The sequence below is a fragment of the Neovison vison genome, chromosome 1, assembly GCF_020171115.1.
Source record: "Neovison vison isolate M4711 chromosome 1, ASM_NN_V1, whole genome shotgun sequence".
Classification (NCBI taxonomy): domain Eukaryota; kingdom Metazoa; phylum Chordata; class Mammalia; order Carnivora; family Mustelidae; genus Neogale; species Neogale vison.
Genome location: NC_058091.1, coordinates 235,666,577 through 235,685,221, shown reverse-complemented (window position 1 = coordinate 235,685,221; position 18,645 = coordinate 235,666,577).

Below are 18,645 nucleotides of genomic sequence, written 5' to 3'. Positions count from 1 at the left end.
GAGAAAAAAAATGGATTCTGGGAAGCCAAAAAAATATTAATAATCCATACAACAATAATTGGTGGTATCCCTGAATCACCAATACGTGAAAGAGATCAGTTGAGAGCTATCGGTTTTAGAAAGTCTTGTATTTGGGAGAGATGTTGATGAGAAGGGACAGTTGACTCAAGGAAGACAGTAACACAGGTGGGCAGTAAGGATGGAGGTATAGCAATGATTCATTAATGCTGATGTACTGATTTTAGGGTAGCTTTTGGAGATCTTCTGTTGTTTTTACTGTGCTTTATGGTGAAAGTTTCTGAATTCTGTTACTCCTTGTCCATGTTCCTATGCAAAGGTATGGCTAAGCCATAGATGTAGAGAAGGCAGAAGCTATATAGATGTCAGGGAGGTCTGAGCCAAGATCTACACTGGAGTTTGTTCAAATTGCCTCATCTGCTTTTGACTGAAGTTATAAGAATAGATGCTTGGCTTTGTCATGAAGTCATAAAATTCATTTTATTCTGGTGTCAAAAGAAGCCAACCAAGGCCAGAAAGTTAGGAACTTTTAATAAGAATACAGTTTTGACTAAAAACAAGAAAAAGGATTTCAAATCACACTCACTAGCTGAGTTCATAGATTCTCTGGAGGGTTAATCACTCGATATTGTGAAAAATAAAAGTAAAAACAGGTGTCATTCAGACCGTATCTTATCTAAACCGCGGGCAGGGAAGAATAATGAAATAATCTCTTAGAATGCCTTTGTCCTTCTGGGACTGAAACAACAGCCAACTCTCAGAGTTCCACAGGTGGCCTATTCATCTTAATGTTTTTGGGAATAAATAGCATTTCATATTTCTAGTGTACTTTTTGCTTTCACATACAATGTTCTCATTCAGTTCTCACAGCAACCTGTGAGCTCAGTAGATAATTGGTTCTACTCTGCAAACAGAAGAAGCTGTGTGAAGAATGGTTAAACAACTTGGCCAGTGTTACACAACTAGTTCTCAGACTTAGGACCACCCACAGGGGTTGTGTTGTTGTTGTTGTTGTTGATGATGATGTTGTTATAACTGCCAGATACTACCCTCAGTAAGCTGTGTACGTTGGTAGTTCTGCTTTTGCAGAACTGGGCCTTGGTATGTCCACCTGTGGAGTAATTTGTTAATTCATTGGTGTACTGAGTGCCTATTCTAAGGACTCCGCTGGGTGCTGGAGATACAGAGACGAACAAAGCATACCTCCTGCTCATAATGAGCTCTCAGCCCAAAGTGATTTCCTTTTCTTGCATGTCACCAGAAAATGTTAAATATAAATAGTTTTTGGACAATGCACCTTTTTTTTTTTGCTTTTCATACTTTCATTGTAACTATTATAAATTTAGACAGCACACATATTAATAATTTTAACGATTTACTATGTTCTAGTAACGATTTACTATGTCCCAGGCACAAATTTAATGCAGTTTTCAAACCAGATGTGCAGAGCAAATATAGCTTCTTCAACGTATCTGTAACTTAACTGGTGTTCCTTCCAAGGCCCTATGCCTTGGTCAGGAAGAACAAATAACTGTGGTCCAATTCTATGCAGAGCTCAGGAATAATAATTTAAACAGTCCCTTAGGTAGTATTTCAGCCAATATCCAGGAAACAATTCAAGCCTTGCTAAAAAATCCCATTTTGAATGTCAGAGGTTGAATATCAGAAGTTGAATATCTCTTTATATTTTTTTCTGAAAGAAATTCCAATACTTTCCTCCCCACACACATACCTTCTCACTAGTACTCCCTAAGATAAACATCCTTGCACCTAAGAAGGTCTTGTACTCCAAAAGGTAAGAGTTATTAATCATTTAACAAATAAAACTCCTGTGAAATAGACATTACCTCCCGAAATTTTCACAGAAACTCTACAAATGGGGTAGTATTATGAGACGAGTTAGCTGAGATACAAAGAAGCCTAAAACAATGTTGAAGACCACAGAGTTTATTTATTTTTCCCTGTACTTAATGACTGTGTCATACTACTTCCACTTGCATGTGAGTATCCAGCCAAGGTAGGGAAAGAGCTGCCGCCATGTCCTACTATGTGTGTCTCATAAATGCTGGTAATACTAGGAATAAGCACTGGACTCATATTATACCATTCAATGATTATAATAAGTCCCCAGGATACGTATTGTTAGTATTAATATTCACATCTTAGAGCTGAGAAACAGGTTTGATATACTTAAGTTTTGCAATGTTATAGACAACTCAGAGCTGTCTGATCTGGGGACTCCTTTGAAAACTGTACTTCTGCCTTGTGATAGAACAACTCTTGTTCTGTAACACCAGAGTGCCTTACTCATTACAGTCAACATAAGCACATCCCTTGGTTCTCAGCAAGGGTCAAACTTAGGCATCTGGCTTTTATATCTCTAAAAACCCGCAAGCCATTTTGGGGAATGAGCAGAAAACACCACTGTTGAATTCTGAGCCAGGAGAGGCCAGCTTGGTGGCCCTGACAGGGTTGCCAATGTCACAGGAATGTGGAAGGACAGGGAGCGTAAAGACCTGTGGAGGCCAGGATTCTTCCTCTGAGCTCTGTTCTTTTCTTAGCTCTGTGGCCTTTGGCAGGAAACTAAGTATCTCCTGGCTTCACGTCCCTCACTCATAAACTGCGCTCATTTACAGGAATATTGGGAAAATTAAATGAGACAGTCCTCAGAAAGTGTGACCGGCACATAGTAAACACTCAAAATATGTCACCTAAATGAAAAACAAGGAGTTGGAGGAGCAGAGAAAGAACAGGACAAGGCACAAGTTGTGCCAACTTAAGACTGAAGGATAGAGGAGGTTGGGAAGACCTTCATATCTTCTCATTTTCCACACTTTTACATGTACCTTTCCTCTGTCCTGTTAACTCAGAATCTCTGTTAACAACGACCTTTCAATAATAATAGCCAAAATGTACTGAGTACTTATATGTGCTAAATATGAGTTATGTTATTTGATCCCTCTTCTGCAGGTGTGCAAACAGATGCACAGTGACATGAAGCATTTTGTTCATTCTAATAGAGGTAGAACAGAATCTGAACTTGGCTGGATATCTCGAGACTTTGCTCTTCACTACTCAATGCCTCTAGATGCTCCTGCTCCCAATCATTACTATTACTAACCTTTTGATTATCATCATCACCATCACACTTTAATTTTATTGAGCTGAACACTCAATCTTTCAGGATTAAAAGCTTTACATGTACTGTTCAATTTTCACAGTCTTATGAAGTAAATATACTTAGCATCCTCATTTTACAGTTGAAGAAATGGAGTGTCTTACTCAAGGTCAGGCTGCTGGTGAGTGGTACAGCCACAGTGCAGATCCAGGCATTCTGGTTCCTGAGCTCATCAACTCAATACTTCACCAGTGTGATACCTCATGATGACTTCATGTGCTATCATTTATAAATTTTCACATTTTATGTTATAAACCTCACAAGCATCCTTTCAAGTAGAAAATGTTCTTCTCATCTCATTCAATGGAGGGCAAAGTTGAGACTCAGAGATGTGATGTGCCCAACATCATCCAGCAGGTTAGTAGCAAAACCAAGACTTCCAGATCTGTTTGATAAGCCCACTGTTCTTTCTATCATACCACAGCTGCCGTAACTGTCCTGGCAGCATCCAGTCTTCTTCCCTTCCCCACTCCATCATAGATACCCCATATATGCCCTTTGTGACATATTTCTTTTTGTATTACTTCTCTCCTATTCAAAATATCTCAAATATGATCTGAATCTAAACTTAACACTCATCTTTAGTTACACATCAACCCGAAAATACAATCTATGTGAAGATGTTAAATGTTAACCTGCCCAGAAAAAGATAATTTAACCTAGGAGGCAAGCTGAAGAAATAACACTTTAAAGGTAGGACAGTAAGCAAGTGCCAGACCAGCAGAATAGGTGTGACCAAGTTCATCAATGGCACTATACCACACCATAGGCCCTACTGGCCACACAGGAAAACTGTTCTCTCTTCTCCCCAGGCAGGTGCTTGGCTTCAGGAGGCAATTCCAAACCTGTTGTCAATCCATTCCTCCTTATCTCCAATCATCTCCCAGTTATCTTCAATCCAAGAGGGAAGTGGCAGACAGCCTCAGGACCATGTGCCTGAGAGAGAAACGTCCCCTTTCTCTCCTCTGTAGGAGGAGCTGTAGCTACTGTAGCTACACTTCCAAGAAAAATGGAACACCTGGGCTGGCTGGAGATAGCATCTTAGTCTGGGAGTCATAATGGCAAGTAAGAACCAATTACTCCTTAAAATGAAGAGAATACCTAGATTCCAGAAGGGAAGCACAAGGACCTGACATCCTAAATCTCCATATAAGCCAAAGTCAAGGTGGAATCAACAGAAGGAAGAAAAGGATGAAAAATAATCATTCCTCTGGTCACTAATAGTACTATGCCAACAGATTAATTTTGCAAAACTACACAGTGTTATCTTGTTCATTATCTAGCAAATATTTTAACTAGATAAACTCTTTGGGAAAGGAGACTAAATATCGCTTTTTTTTTTTTTTTTTTTTGGTATTCCACACAGTGCCTGACAAACAGGAGACACATTCAAGAAAATAATTGTTGATTTTGAGTCACTCATTCAGTTGAAGCATCAATTCAGTGCTGGTACATTATTACATTGATCCCAAACTTGCCAAGTTAAACTTCTGCTTTCATTTCCATTTGCTAATTTGCAAATATTTATGGAATGCCTACTGTGTGCCAGATACTTGGATATGCATTTAGAAACACACGGTTACAGACCTGTGGGATAATACAATCTAGAGTGAAGACCACCAAGAAATTATTACCGATGAGGTGAGAGTTATGTAACAGAGAAGTCAGAATACTGTAGGCGTGTAGATAAGGCACATTCACCTCATTTGGGGCTTTCAGGACATCTTCTCTGAGCTCTGAGAAGGTTTAATCTCAGAGCTCTGTGGGATTTGATGAGTTCTACAGGAGGCAAAACAGGGTCCTGGAATGTGCAAAGGTTTAGATGCCAGAGAAGAAATGCTACTTTGGAAGTAAAAGAAAGAAGATAAAGCACATGTGGCAAAAATAAAAAGGAGATCAAGGATATGACCTTGGGTTGCTCTTAAGCCAGGCTAAAGACTGCATGGTTTTCTTAAGGGGATTTGGAAAAGCTCTTGCGGGTGCCCCAGTGGAGGACAGATGATTAATAGTGGATAGCAGGAGACTAACATGCTGCATGCAAGGAAGGTGTGCCAAGTGTCTTTATTAACCAGCAAAGAGAAACTGCTCACATGGATAACATATAAATTCGAGCAACCACCAAGTGATTTCTGTAGCATTCTCTCTAGAGGGTTTTAGAATTTGAAAAGGAAAATAATAAAAGCATACTGAATAGACAGCAAGATCAGATGCTGAAGGGAAGGTAGAAGGAATTAAATGATTAGTCAGTGTGAGTGCGGAGTGCCTTCTAAGTGACCATGAATATTCAGGTAAATGTGTCTGGCTGGAAGATTACTGAAACAGCAGGTACCCAGTGGACAAAATGTACTCAAGTAAATCTCTAATTAACAGACAATGTGGTATTGACTGATGCCCTGTTAGGTTCTAAGCCTGGGTGTACAGATGGCAGCCAACACCCAGGCAAGAGATGAAATATTCAGTAACCATCTGGATAGGCCTTGCCATCACACCGACCATCTGAATCATTGCAAACATCTGGAATATTGACCTGAGTTTCTGCTTTCCCTATGAAAATCTGTAGTGTTACAAGTCCAGTCACAGGGACTTGGAGGTGTTACAATATCCACTGGCCATGGTAGGAGTTCAGAGAAATGTGTATCCAGGGAATTTGGGTGGATTTCAATACCTAGGTTAGCTGCTTCAATGCCTAAGAATCTAGTTTTTCTGTTTTTGTAGAAAAGACCTGACCCTACAGGATTATACTAAAATACAAATCAGTTGTCACTCCCAAACACTTTTAAATTCCCATCTCCTAAAATATCATCAGCCAACCTGCTGCATCATAATGTGAAATGTCAGTGATTTCCCCCAACTATCCCTCTCTGGACTGAGGTACCTAAGACAGGGACATCTGCCACGGGTAAAATTAGGGACTTTTCATAGTCAGGTGTATAACTGGCTATGGTTGCTGATATCCTCTTAGATGCCATAAACTTTACTTACTCCCTTGTCTCCACCAGTTTGAAAATGGAATCAGAACTAGGATTTTAAGGGCAATCACAAAGACCTGATCAAGAATCTTCCTACAGACAATGAAAGCCAACCTGGATGAGAGCTCTAAAGACAACAGAAAACCCACGAATCTCAGAGTCTTACCACTGAGGAGTCTACGCACTAACTCTATCTGCAGAGTAGCGTACTTCTATCTTTGAAGTGGATTAAGAAAACAAATCAGAATAACAGAGAAAACACATTTACTCTTTTCTAAGAACCCTTCTGAGTGACATTATGTCACTTCCCAAGTTACTGAGGGCTAGAATCTATTTTAACTTAAAGTATGATTTCCTCATCAAAATGTTTAAAGACAGCACTCTATATTGTACTGGCTTTGGATTCTAAGAGACATGAGTTCAAGCTTTAACTCTGTCACTTCCTAGCTGTTAGATTTTTTTCAACCTATAGTAAATCTTTTTGAAAAATGAAATGTTGCAGGGCACCTGGCTGGCTCAGTCAGTTGAACCTCAGACTCTTGGTTTTGGCTCAGGTTATGATCTCATCAAGGTCATGAGATTGAGCCCTGCATTAGGCTTCATGCTCAGCACAGAGTCTGCCTGAAATTCTGTCTCTCCCCCCTCCCCCCTTTTGCATGCATGTTCTTTCCTCTCTCTATAAAATAAATAAATAAATCTTTTAAAAAAGAAAAATGAAATACTGCCTCTAGGTTATTAGTTGTTTGAATTTTTTATTTGCACATATGTGTGAGTGTACTTAAGGTCCTATCCATCTTTATAATCTATATGTTACTCTTGACTTCTTTTGTGATTTTGTCTTGCTACCCATAGTAATGATCTAAAATGCTAATTCTTTCTATTACCTTTAAGAAGGCTCTTCAAAGAGATAATAAAATATTTTCTAAATAACTTAATAGAGTTAATTTAATCAAAATAATGTTTTAAAAGGTGGTCATATAGCTGTAAACTGTTTTTTTAACCAATGAGAAAAGTAATATGGAATTGCTGAAAAAAAGAAGAAGAATGTAGAAAACATGAAGAATAAATTTACACATAGTCACTACTGGGAGAGAAATGTCATTAACATAAGACATTTCTGTCTTTTTTTGTTTCTGTGTGTGTGTGTGTGTGTGTATGTGTGTATACCCATGGGTATAACTACTATCATTAGTAGTTAACAAAACTGGAGTTACTGAGTTTGTACCCCAATTTGTAAAATTAAGAATATTTTCTTCTTCATTTATTATTTAAAGTAAACTTGATTTTTAAAGATGGTCTAAGATTTCATCCTATGAAGGGGCCTTATTATACTTAAGCACTGAGACTCATCCATGAATAGGAACTGGGCAACATTGTAGGATTCCCAGTAGCTTAAGCCAAGGATTTCCACTTTGCTATTTAAGGAGAAAAAAACTGAGGATTTGTTAAAGGTCTTTCTCTGTGCAATAATAAATACAGATTAGAAAGTTTCCTACAAGATCCCAAACGTGAGCAGTTTAATTGTCTGCTATAATCTCACCCATCTGGAGATAATGGAATTAAGAACTATCTCCTTTATCTTGCCCTCCAAAAACAAACAAACAAACAAACAAACAAAAAAAGCAAAGAATTTTGTGGTTTATCTTTGCAAAGAGAAAATTGTCATATGCAGAATCTTTGACTGCTTTCATCTATAGGAATTCTAAGACAAACTGAGGATGGAAGAAATGTAGTGTCTCTGGAAGGAGGAAAACTTTTCCTATGTCCAGAATTTTGGAAGAAGGGGAAGAAGCTTCATAGAAGGGAACCTGAATCTACCTTGGCAACACATGAAGCTTGATTCTTTTATCATCCAACATAGTTAAAAACAAATCTGAAATCAAAAGGAAATATTGATGTGAGTGCTTTCAACAAACAGTAGTAATTTATGAAAACCTACAAGTCCTAAAAATAGGGACTCCACAAGGCCCTACATTCAGACTCCCTCCCTACAGGCTCACCCACAAACCTCCCACCTTTATCCAGTGTGTCCCAACCAGGTAGAAGAGAAAACAGAGCAAGATGTGGGCTGGGATTGTATTTTCACTTTCAGCACTTTTGCAGAGGTTCTGAGGTTTGGGGTAACAAGCACTTGGTTGCCATTATTACAGAATTTTTAAAACCTAGCTTTTTTTAAAAAAAAATGTGAACTTAATGACTTCTAGTGAATCCCCAAATGGCAATTGGGCTAGCTCTTCCTAGAATGGCTCCGTACTGTTACTGCATTTCTCCAGAGTCCTGGGTATTCTAACACATGTCAGCAAGTGAATTACAGGAAAGCTACATGTCTTTCCCTTAAATTCTCTTCACTCAAAACTCCCTTTATTTATTAATTTTTATGTGACTGATTGAGTTATTGGCCCCAAACCTTCATCCTCCTCTAACTACATCCTTTGTCAATGACTTGTTTTGGTCAATGGAGTATGGCCAATTTGAAGCCTATTCTTTAAAAAGGCACCATATGCTTCTACTTGCTCTCTTGTGATCCTGCCTTCTGCCTCTAGGAGAACATGTTCCAGCTAGCCTGCTTGTCTAAGCAAAGTGAGAGACAGGCAGCACACCCAACCTACAGCTTGCAACCAAACCCAGTTAAACTGCGTCTGATCAGTCAATCTTCAGATAACTTGCAGATGCATAAGTGAAATAAATGCTTACTGTTATATGCCATCAGGATTTTTTTATAACTGTTTGTTACACAGCAATCACTGACTGGTAACATTTATACACGCATTCCTTCTTCATTCAACAAGTACTTATAGTATCAGTGAATTGTGAGGCAATGTGCAAGGTAGGCACTAGGGAGACAACAAAAATAAGGTACATTCCCTGCTCCCATGGAACATATTTTATAATAAGTGAGATACGGAAGCAGGTAGTTACAAGATAGTATCCTAAGTATTAAAAGAGTGGAAAATACAGGGAGCCGTGGGAGAACACAAGAATGATACCTAACTTAGAGAAGGAAGATAAAGAACATCTTTCTGTTTGGCCCATGATAGGCCCTACTTGTAAAATAAATTTTGAATAAAAAATAAGCTAACACCAGGAGAATAAATGCTGAGGCAAAAATAGCATGAAAAGGATAAAGAGGGTGGAGAAAAGTATTCCAGTGAGAGAAAACAGCAGGGACAAAGGCCAAGTTACCAGAAATAATCAACACTAGGGTTTGATATCCTTGCATGCAAACCTCAGACTTTGGTGAGAAAACACAATAGCTGAGATATGTGTTTAAAAGTAGATTCTTGGGTGGCTCAGTGGGTTAAAGTCTCTGCCTTCAGCTCAGGTCATGATCCCAGGGTCCTGGGATCAAGCCCCACATCAGGATCTCTGCTGGGTGGGGAGCTTGCTTCCTCCTCTCTCTCTCTGCCTGCCTCTCTGCCTACTTATGATTTCTATCTGTCAAATAAATAAACAAAATCTTTAAAAATAAATAAATAAAAGTAGATTCTTAACCCACATACCTAGAAATCCTGACTCGGTAAGTCCAGTGGAGAGAGCCTGGTAAACTGAATTTTAGCAGCACCCTACCTGTATTTGAGATTGCAAAACTACAGAAGTAGAATTAACTGCCTACATAAAAATATAATTTTTCCATTTCATAAAGGGTATTGAAATAAAAAACAAAACATAGTCCTTAATTACTGATTCCATTACCTATTTCCTTCAGTTTAGTTTTGTTTTCTATTCTTTTTGGGGGGGGGGTGGGAGGAGGTTTGAGGAGGAGGATGACTTTAACAAAAGGAGACTAAGACTTTTGAAGCCACTGACTCAAAATTTATTTCTCAGCTTTAAAGCAAAATGTCAAAGAGAGTTTTCCTGGGACTTCCTTGTTTCCTGAATGGGTAACATTGCCCTCTATACCAAGCGTTCTGACCACATTGTATAATTCCCAGTTTCTTCTGTCACTACAGTTATCTTTCCCTCTAATTCTTTTCCTCCTTTATCTACTTGGAGATCTTCATCTTACAAAACCAGGCTCAAATGCTCCCCTGGGACATCTTCCATAATGCCCTGCAGAATTGATGACTCACTCATTCATTCATTCATTCAATCATTCATTGATTTGACTAACACTGAGAACTTACAATGTGCCAGGCATTTGAGATAGCTTGAGAAACCAGGTTTAGTTCCTGTCATCAAGCTCAAGTTTTATTTCCTCACAGCATTTTGTTTGCAGCTAACTGCTTGAGCTAAGTTTGACAAGCACTTAGTTTGCTCTAGCATCTGTGCTAAGCATTATACTTGTGTTGAAAACTGTAATATATGTTTCATTAGTCCCATTCTATAGATGAGAGAAACAAGGCAGAGAGAACCTAAATAATTTGCCCAAGATCTCATTGCAGGGTTAAGTCACAGAACCAGGATTTAAATGTAGTTAGACTGAGTTCAGAGGATTGCCTTCATCATGCCATATCATTTCTTGCTATATCCTTATCCATGCTTTCAATGTATAGTATTACAATTAGTATTTACCTGGTTGCCACTCACATTATGCTTTGAACAATTCCAGAAAGGAGCACAAAGAGAAAATCGATTTTATGTCCCATAGTACTTGGCATACAGAATATACATTAAAAAATAATCACTGGATCATAGAAATTGAAATGTTTATTTCCAATGGCAGGCATGCTTTGATAAATGAAGCATGACCAGATTGAATTGTTGTGTATTTTTGGAACTGGAGGTATAATTTAGATTTTGGATGGTATTCAATTTTAATCTTGTACTACTTGGCTGGATTCATGTAGTCTAGTTAAAAGAGCTTCTTTTATTTTAGGTTATTTTTTTAAAGAAATGCATTTGTAGTAAAACATTTAGCTTTTGTTGTATGTTAATAGGAATACATTTTAAATCTTTGATATGATAATAATAGCAAAAATTTACTAAAAGTTTACTCTGCACTTGATACTATGCCAAGCACTTGTACTACCTCAATGAATCTTTCTCAAAGAACTCTGACACAGAAACTATTTTTATTCCCAACTTGGACTTCTCACTTCAGCTCCAATGTGAAAAGAGCTTGTAGGTTATCACTCCTGTCTTCACAACAACAACAAAAGTTGGGCAAAAAGATCAGTAACTTCTGAAATTGCCAGAGAACTGAAGTTGACGGACAAAAAGTCACTCTGAAATATAGAGAGATAGGCACATAGAAACTCACAGCCAGAATGGTTTACCAGGGCAGAAGCCACTAGAACCACAAACTCAGGAACACTTAATTTTTGATTTTGATAAACTGATTAAGACTGAGTCTATATTGACATGATCATACAGTCCCATAGAGGAGCTACAGTCTCAGAGGGGCCCTCAAACTTTCCTGAGTTTCACCTGCAGGAACCACACCATAGATTCTCATAGCAAAGAGCCAGGAAAGATCCTCTCTGAGCTTTGGTGGACATGTGTTGGGGGACAGGGAAAGGGGGCAGGTAGTAATTCTGGTGAAATGCTCTCAAGAGCTTTCTCCATAACAAAAGCCTACTTTCCAAGGAAAAGATGTGGCCAGCATGTCCTCAACTAGGGGATGAGCATTCCTCCCAGTTTTTATGTCTCAGGTAAGGGTGGGGAGAGGAGGGAACCATAGTCAACACAGGAGAAGGCTTTAAGAAAATAGAATGGGAATGCAGCATTCTGGGATGTGTGTGGGAAGCAGGGCAAGAAAGTTACTCCTCTGGAGATACACGTGTGAAAGTTACACATCAAGGACAGAGATCTACTGAAAGATTGTAATTTCATTATAAGATTATGGAAGTTCTTCCTCTCTATACCTTGTCACCACAGGAACAGGGCTCCAGTATAATAACAGTGGATTATAGCTCAAAGAGTTGCAAGATACATTTTCTCTCTGAGAAGAAGTACGTAGGGAAACCCAAAATCAAGGGAGAGACAAACAAGAATTGGAACCTCTTGCACCTAGAGTGACAGCAAGTGCTAAACGCAGCCCAGCTCCTAGGCATTTTAACACAAATACCCAGCTAAAGTTCCTAGTACCCAAGACAACAGCAAGAGTCCAGATTGCTCAAGCTTGATTGTTCAGATTTTGTTCTGAAAGATGCTAAGAATTGAGGAGGGGTAGGGTTCAGGTATATTTGTTAAAAGAATTACCTGAAATCTTTATTATCTTTCCCAATATTTGAGAACACAAACAATCTCAATGAAAGCCTGTCAACTCTACTACTAGTTAGAGCCAAAGAACTAAACTATCAAATCTGGATTATAATTTTAGCTGTCAGTCTTGGTACATATTAAGAGCCCAGAAAGTATGAAGAAGAAAATTCATCAAGACCTGTCTCCTCTATTTCTGGCTTTCACACTTCCAAACCACACCCTGCCCCCAGGCACCCCAAGCTCAAGGTTAGTATCAAGCCACTGCAAGTTGCTAAACAAAGCAGGAAAGAGTCTTTTATTTCTGTTATAGGTGCTCCACTGCCCCAAAACTTTTTCCTCCTCTCATTATGTTTCTTTCAACAGCCACATCACATGTCCCTCCACTGTGGAACCTTCCTGAATCTCTATCTCCAACCTTCCTCAAGATTCTGATGACAGTATAGTCTTTAGTCTATTGATGTACAACTATACCTAACTCTGCACATGTCTGTTTTCTCCAGTAAAGTGAGAATTCCCCCAAAGCAGTCTCATTCATCCTTCCTCCCTGGTATCCAACCCAGTTAGCTGGGTGCGTGCATGGAAAGTGCTCGAAGGATGATACTGTGAAGCATAATGATAAGAGTAACAGAAACGATTTATTTATTGTGTATGTTATTCTATGCCAGGTTCTCTGCTAAGAATATGCATTACCTCATGGTATTCTCACAGTAATCTTTATAAGGTGAATACTGTTATCACTGCTATTTGTATAAGCAAGGAAACTGAGTCTCAGAGAGGTAAAGTAATTGCCCATGTCCCCCAGCAGGGTACAATTTGAACGCAAAAGTCTTGTTTCCAAAATCCATTCGTTGGCTAAGAAACACTGTGTTATTGTGAATATCCCGTCATTAAAAGGCAGACATAGCTTCTGAAATGGGAAAATGTTTTTATCCTTATTTAGTATGGAATGATGCCCTGGTAGAGTTCTGTTTTCTTACCCAGAAGATAGATCTCAGAAATATCTCAGTTACTCCTCAGAAGAACTTAGCAAATTGCCTTTAGGAGAGTAACTTTCCTTTTGAGTCACTGAGGGTAGAACTCCTTTAAAGAGTGGGTATGTTAGGAGGATGAGCAAATGGCTCACCTGCCAAGGCAAAGGAGTAGCAGGAGATCTTTGGATTGGGGGATATAAGACGAGACTCTGCCCAGTCCTGAGGGAAGGGCTAGGGGAAAGGAAAATCCTCAGGACTCCTGATCCATGAGATGCAGGCACCCTGAAATTGTCTGTCTGAACCCAGCATCTAGGAGCTAGGTGGTGGCTTGGTTAAGGAGCATTATTCTGAATGCTGGGAATGAGCTTGCACTAGCATCTATGGCAGAAGCCAGAACAGAAGATACATACTGCCACCACGGTCCTCTAAACCAGCTGAGTGTCCCCTCAGCTTCACTGTTTTTCTCTAGACCAGCTGCCACAAAGCTGTCAGCACCTCTCTCAGTGGTCACAGCTAAATATGATGTGCCCTTCTTCCAGCTACTGAGGGGGACTCTATCACACAGCAAGGGTTGAAAACAGCTCTAATGCAATCATATTAAAATGGCTTGCGTGTTATGAGCTATTTGCATGTGTCTATGTTAGGTTTTTCTATTTACCAATTTAATTTCATCTACAACAACAGAGATACATAATTTGGGACATAATTTAGACATGACTGGAGCCACCTCTGAGCGGCCACTAGAGTAACTGTAACTACTGGTAGATGCCGTCTAGTCTCTATGCAAGACGCTATGCTTAAGGTAAAAAACAAGCATTGTTTTTCTTGTTCATGTTGAAGAGGTGTGAGCTATACAACTTATACAACATTATACAACTTATACAACATAAGCTCAATTCAAGCTTGAAACATTAGTGGAGTCACACACACACACACACACACAAGCATAATACGGTGGGAAAGAAAAACCAGAAAAGCTTCAAAGAACAGAGTCAGCCAGTCTTCAGACTCTTCAGGGCTTCTTAAATCCCATCCCTTTCCTGGCTCACGGTCCATTTTTGCTCAGACAGGATTTCAAGTCTTGAACCTTTACTTCTGTCACCAGATAATCTGCCTCTTATGTAAGGACCTATTTTACTGTCCCTGCTCCCCTTCCTCCGGGGGACTTAAAAACAAGTCCCGGAAACCAGCTCCAGGTGTGGAGGCCAAGAAAAACAAGGCTGTACCCACCTGACATAAGTACATCCATCTTGGCAAGGCAAAAGCTGGCACCTTGCACTCTAAGAGTGGGTTAGCATAAGAATGGCCATCCTGAAGGCCGGGAAGCCATTTTACTGAGCGTCCCTAACCAGTCCACAGGGCGCACGTAACTTGAGATAAGAGAAAGTAACTAAAACCTAAGAAACAACTTAATCATATACCACCAGGGCGGTTAGGCAATGGCGCCACAAGGACCAGATGTTAGAGAAAAACAAATAGTTAACTTGCAGAGATCACAATCCTGCTAGACTGGAGTCTCCCTTGTTTTGCAAATGTCCTGGTGATTTACAACAAAAAGGCTATCTCTTCAATGGCCCAATTTCCAGAGACAAGTGGCTCAGTTCCTCAAGGCCTAAGGTCGCCCTCCCCACCTGAAGGAGAAGGAAATGTAAATAAAGTTAAATTTCTTCTAAACCTAAATCTCACTTAACCCCCAGGATGGCTCCAGGGTGACTCTGGAGTGGCAAAAAGTTAAACAAAGTTAAACTGTCAAAGTCGGGTGCAAGATATGTATGTAGCTGTGAAGAAGTGCCTTGAAAATGCTATATAAACCCTTGGCTTTGAGTGCTCCGGGTCCTTGCTGAAACCCGCTGCGCGGGCAGATACTTGGACCCCAGCTAGCTGGAAATAAACCTCGCTGTGTGACTTGCATTATTGAGAGTGTTCTCTGTCTAATTGAGGGGTGGTCGACTCCATACCCTAACACTTACAGACCTGATTTCTGCCTCTAAATTTTTTTACACTCTCAAAATTGCATCAGAATCAAAATGCTGTTATGGAGAATCTCTATTTCTGAGTGGAGTTGTGGAGAAAACATGGCTGCAAACTGCATTCAGTATCTTCTCTCACAGGTCAAGGCATCTTCCCAAAACATAGTAACTCATCTTGCAAAAAAATTTTGGTCACTCTCACCACTTTGAATACCACCGAGGATGCTTAAAAGCCTCTAGCATGCATTCAGATTCTGGGTTTAAATTGTGAATACAAAAAGGACTATATGGAAGGAACACAACCTGCCTAGGAATACACACTTATTTTGAAGCTCTAACTCCGAGAGCACCTATCAGGGCTCCTAAGGTGGCCTGTACCTTAATGCAGTGTGGAAATGTGGGACCACAACTCCCTTCCTTTCATCTTTCTACTTCTAGGAGACGTAACTTCACACCAGATAGGCTAATGGAATTTTCCAAAGGGAAGTTATAAAGGGAACTGGTTTACTTATGGGGTTTTAAGCAGTGGCTTTACAGAAAATGTTGGGCTCTAGGGGTTTTCCCATCATCCACAGGCACATCACTAATAGTTAATCCTGAAGGATTCAAGATATGCCTGGTTCATTTCAGACTCCACAGAGTCAACAATAACAGAAAGGTGGTTTTCAATTCAGGAGAGACTAGTTTCCTAGCAACAAAGGCCACAGGAAGTTGAGACCCATTAAGAAAGATAAGGAAACACAATGCTATGATTGCTGCATGGCACTGAAATTCCTCATTAGACCTGAACTTCCAATTTGTCCATTTTACAAATTAATTATTGCTCTCACCAGCATATATATATGAAGAAACAAGAAAGAAATCAGTGCTTTGTCATAAAGCGGCAGCACTGCAGGCTGAATTACACTTTTCATCTCTATTTAAGATTTTGGGAAATATCTGCAGGGATTTAAATATATTTTTGACAATGGTAGACCTTTTGAGCTGAGAATTTAAAAGAGTCTTTGCTCGAAAAATGAGAACTTTTTAGCATGTCTAATTTTCTCATGAATGGCGAATTAGCAAATAAGATATTTGGGTGTTTAATCTCTAATCTGCATAATAATAAATGCTCTCAAAACAAAATCATCTATTTTATATTCTTGGTGGAAAACCACTTTACACAAATTTTGGAGGAAATGTAATGCTTTGCATCTAGAAAGCCAATATTTACCTTCCAGTTTTTATGCAGCTGTGAATAATAATTAGTCATTCTCCACCAGCTCTGAGCTTTTTTTCTCTAGGAGAATTTAGACAAAGATTGGGAAACACTCATTTTTCATGCTCAGGCTGAAAAGATGTGTACTCTAGAACTATGACACAAGATCAATTCAAATGTTGGAAGAAGGAGGAGCAGAGAGGGGAGGAATGAGGAAGACGAAGAGGAGGAGGGAAGGAAGAAGAGAAAATGGTCACTGCCTGAGTTTAATTACAGACTTGTGGGTGTAAGGAATAGCAGCAGTTTCATGAAACACTTACTGTCATGGCAACCACTTACTGGGCACTTACTGTGTGGGGATCTTGGGCTAAGAGCTTTATATGCACCATCTCATTTAATCTTCACATCAACCCATGAAGTAGACTCCGTTATGATCCCTGGTTAGCAGAAGATAAAACTGATGCTTAAATGTTAAATAACTTGCCCTAAGTTACCCAGCTGCTAAGTGGAGGAGTCTAACTGGGGCTCCTGAGCTTATGTTCAGTCTTCCTAAACAGTTAAACAAAACTGTAGGCTGCCATCTGTTAGCACTTCGCTATTCACATTATCTAACTTATCCCTGAAAACCAGAAACAGAATTTGGACCTAGCCCATCCCACTGCAGAGTTCCTGTTCTTTGTCACTAGCCTACTGCCCTTCCATTAGGGTCCTCCTCCCAAAACGAATTGCAGGTTTATGTAGAATACCTTCAGAGCTCCAAGAAAGATATTTCAAAGATTGCACAAACGCCAGAACATTTTTAGCCTCAGTCAAATTTAAATTGCCCAAAGAACCCATTCATTTTTGTCCATTTTAAATCTTGAGGTTCCATCTTAGGATGGATTTGAAAAGAAAAAAGACAAAATACAAAGCAGGACACTAAACCACAACTTAATGTCTTTCATCCTTCTCCCATGTTGATGATGCCTACAGGGCTCTCGTTCCTTCAGATTAAGCTGAATGTTTTCCTTTATTTATTTATTTATTTTACTTTGTATTCAGATATTTTGGGTACAATCGAGACTATTTCCCCAAGTGCAGACTTCCCTTACTGAATGACTTAATACACTTAAAAAGAACGCAAGCAGAAAGCACACCTTTAAGGAATGATTATACAAGGAAATAACTGTCAAGTGGGAAATTAAATAATTATGCCAGAACATATGGTCTCCTTGTTATTCCGTTTGGTACTCATGTGTTCTACACTGACTGGCTCGCACTGAAGAGCTGGGCCAGTCTTTTCTCTTTTCTAAGTCTTCAGGACCTCATTTGTAAAACAAGGTATAACACTAACCTTTTCAGATATTGTGAAGGCGAATGGGATAAAATCATGACATCAATTTGCAAACCCAAATTTTGCTATGCAAGAAGTATGTATTTTTTTTCCTTAAATCAACTTAAATCTTCTCCAAGTCTTTACCTACCAGACTGGTGTGAAATTCAAGCACAGCCATTCCTAGGCATCTCCTCTCCTTTCACCGTCCTGCATTTGTCAAAGCACCAAAGACTCCTCTAGGCATCTGCCTCTTCTGGGTGCCAAGGAGACATTCCCTGTCTCTGCAGGTCTGGTGGCTCTGCTCTGTCCTGGCACTTCTGGGGCACAGACAGTCAAAGAAACAACACATCCCGACACTTGTTAAAATGGCAAGGCAGACTTTATTCAGGAGTATTGTAATAGGGACAGAGACTATACAAAGGTGTTCTATAGCTGGGGAGAGAGAGTGGACTCAACTCCATATGACAAGGGAAAGTGGGATTCACAGTCAAGGAATAGAGTAGGGTCAGTGGTTGTTGGATGAAAAATTACTGAGACAATAAGGTAATTCTTATTGCACTGACCCACCAAGATTCTTACTGAAGTCTAGCCAGGGTGATTAGATATCACCAGGGGATGATGGAGGATGGGGAATTGGATCAGATCAGATCTCAAAACTGGGGATTCTGGCTAAACTGACTTAGTAGGATTCTTGCTAAAACTGGACTCTATAAGGACAGAGACAGAAGCCCAGGTTTGGCCAAGTCAAGCAAAGGGCTAAGAAGAGCCTGACTAAGGTTTGGTCATGGAGAAAATCTCTGTCAACTTAACACAGAGAATAAGAGTTTGTGCCTAGAGTCCACCATCCGTTGTATACCTGGAGTCAAGCCATCTTCTGAGGCT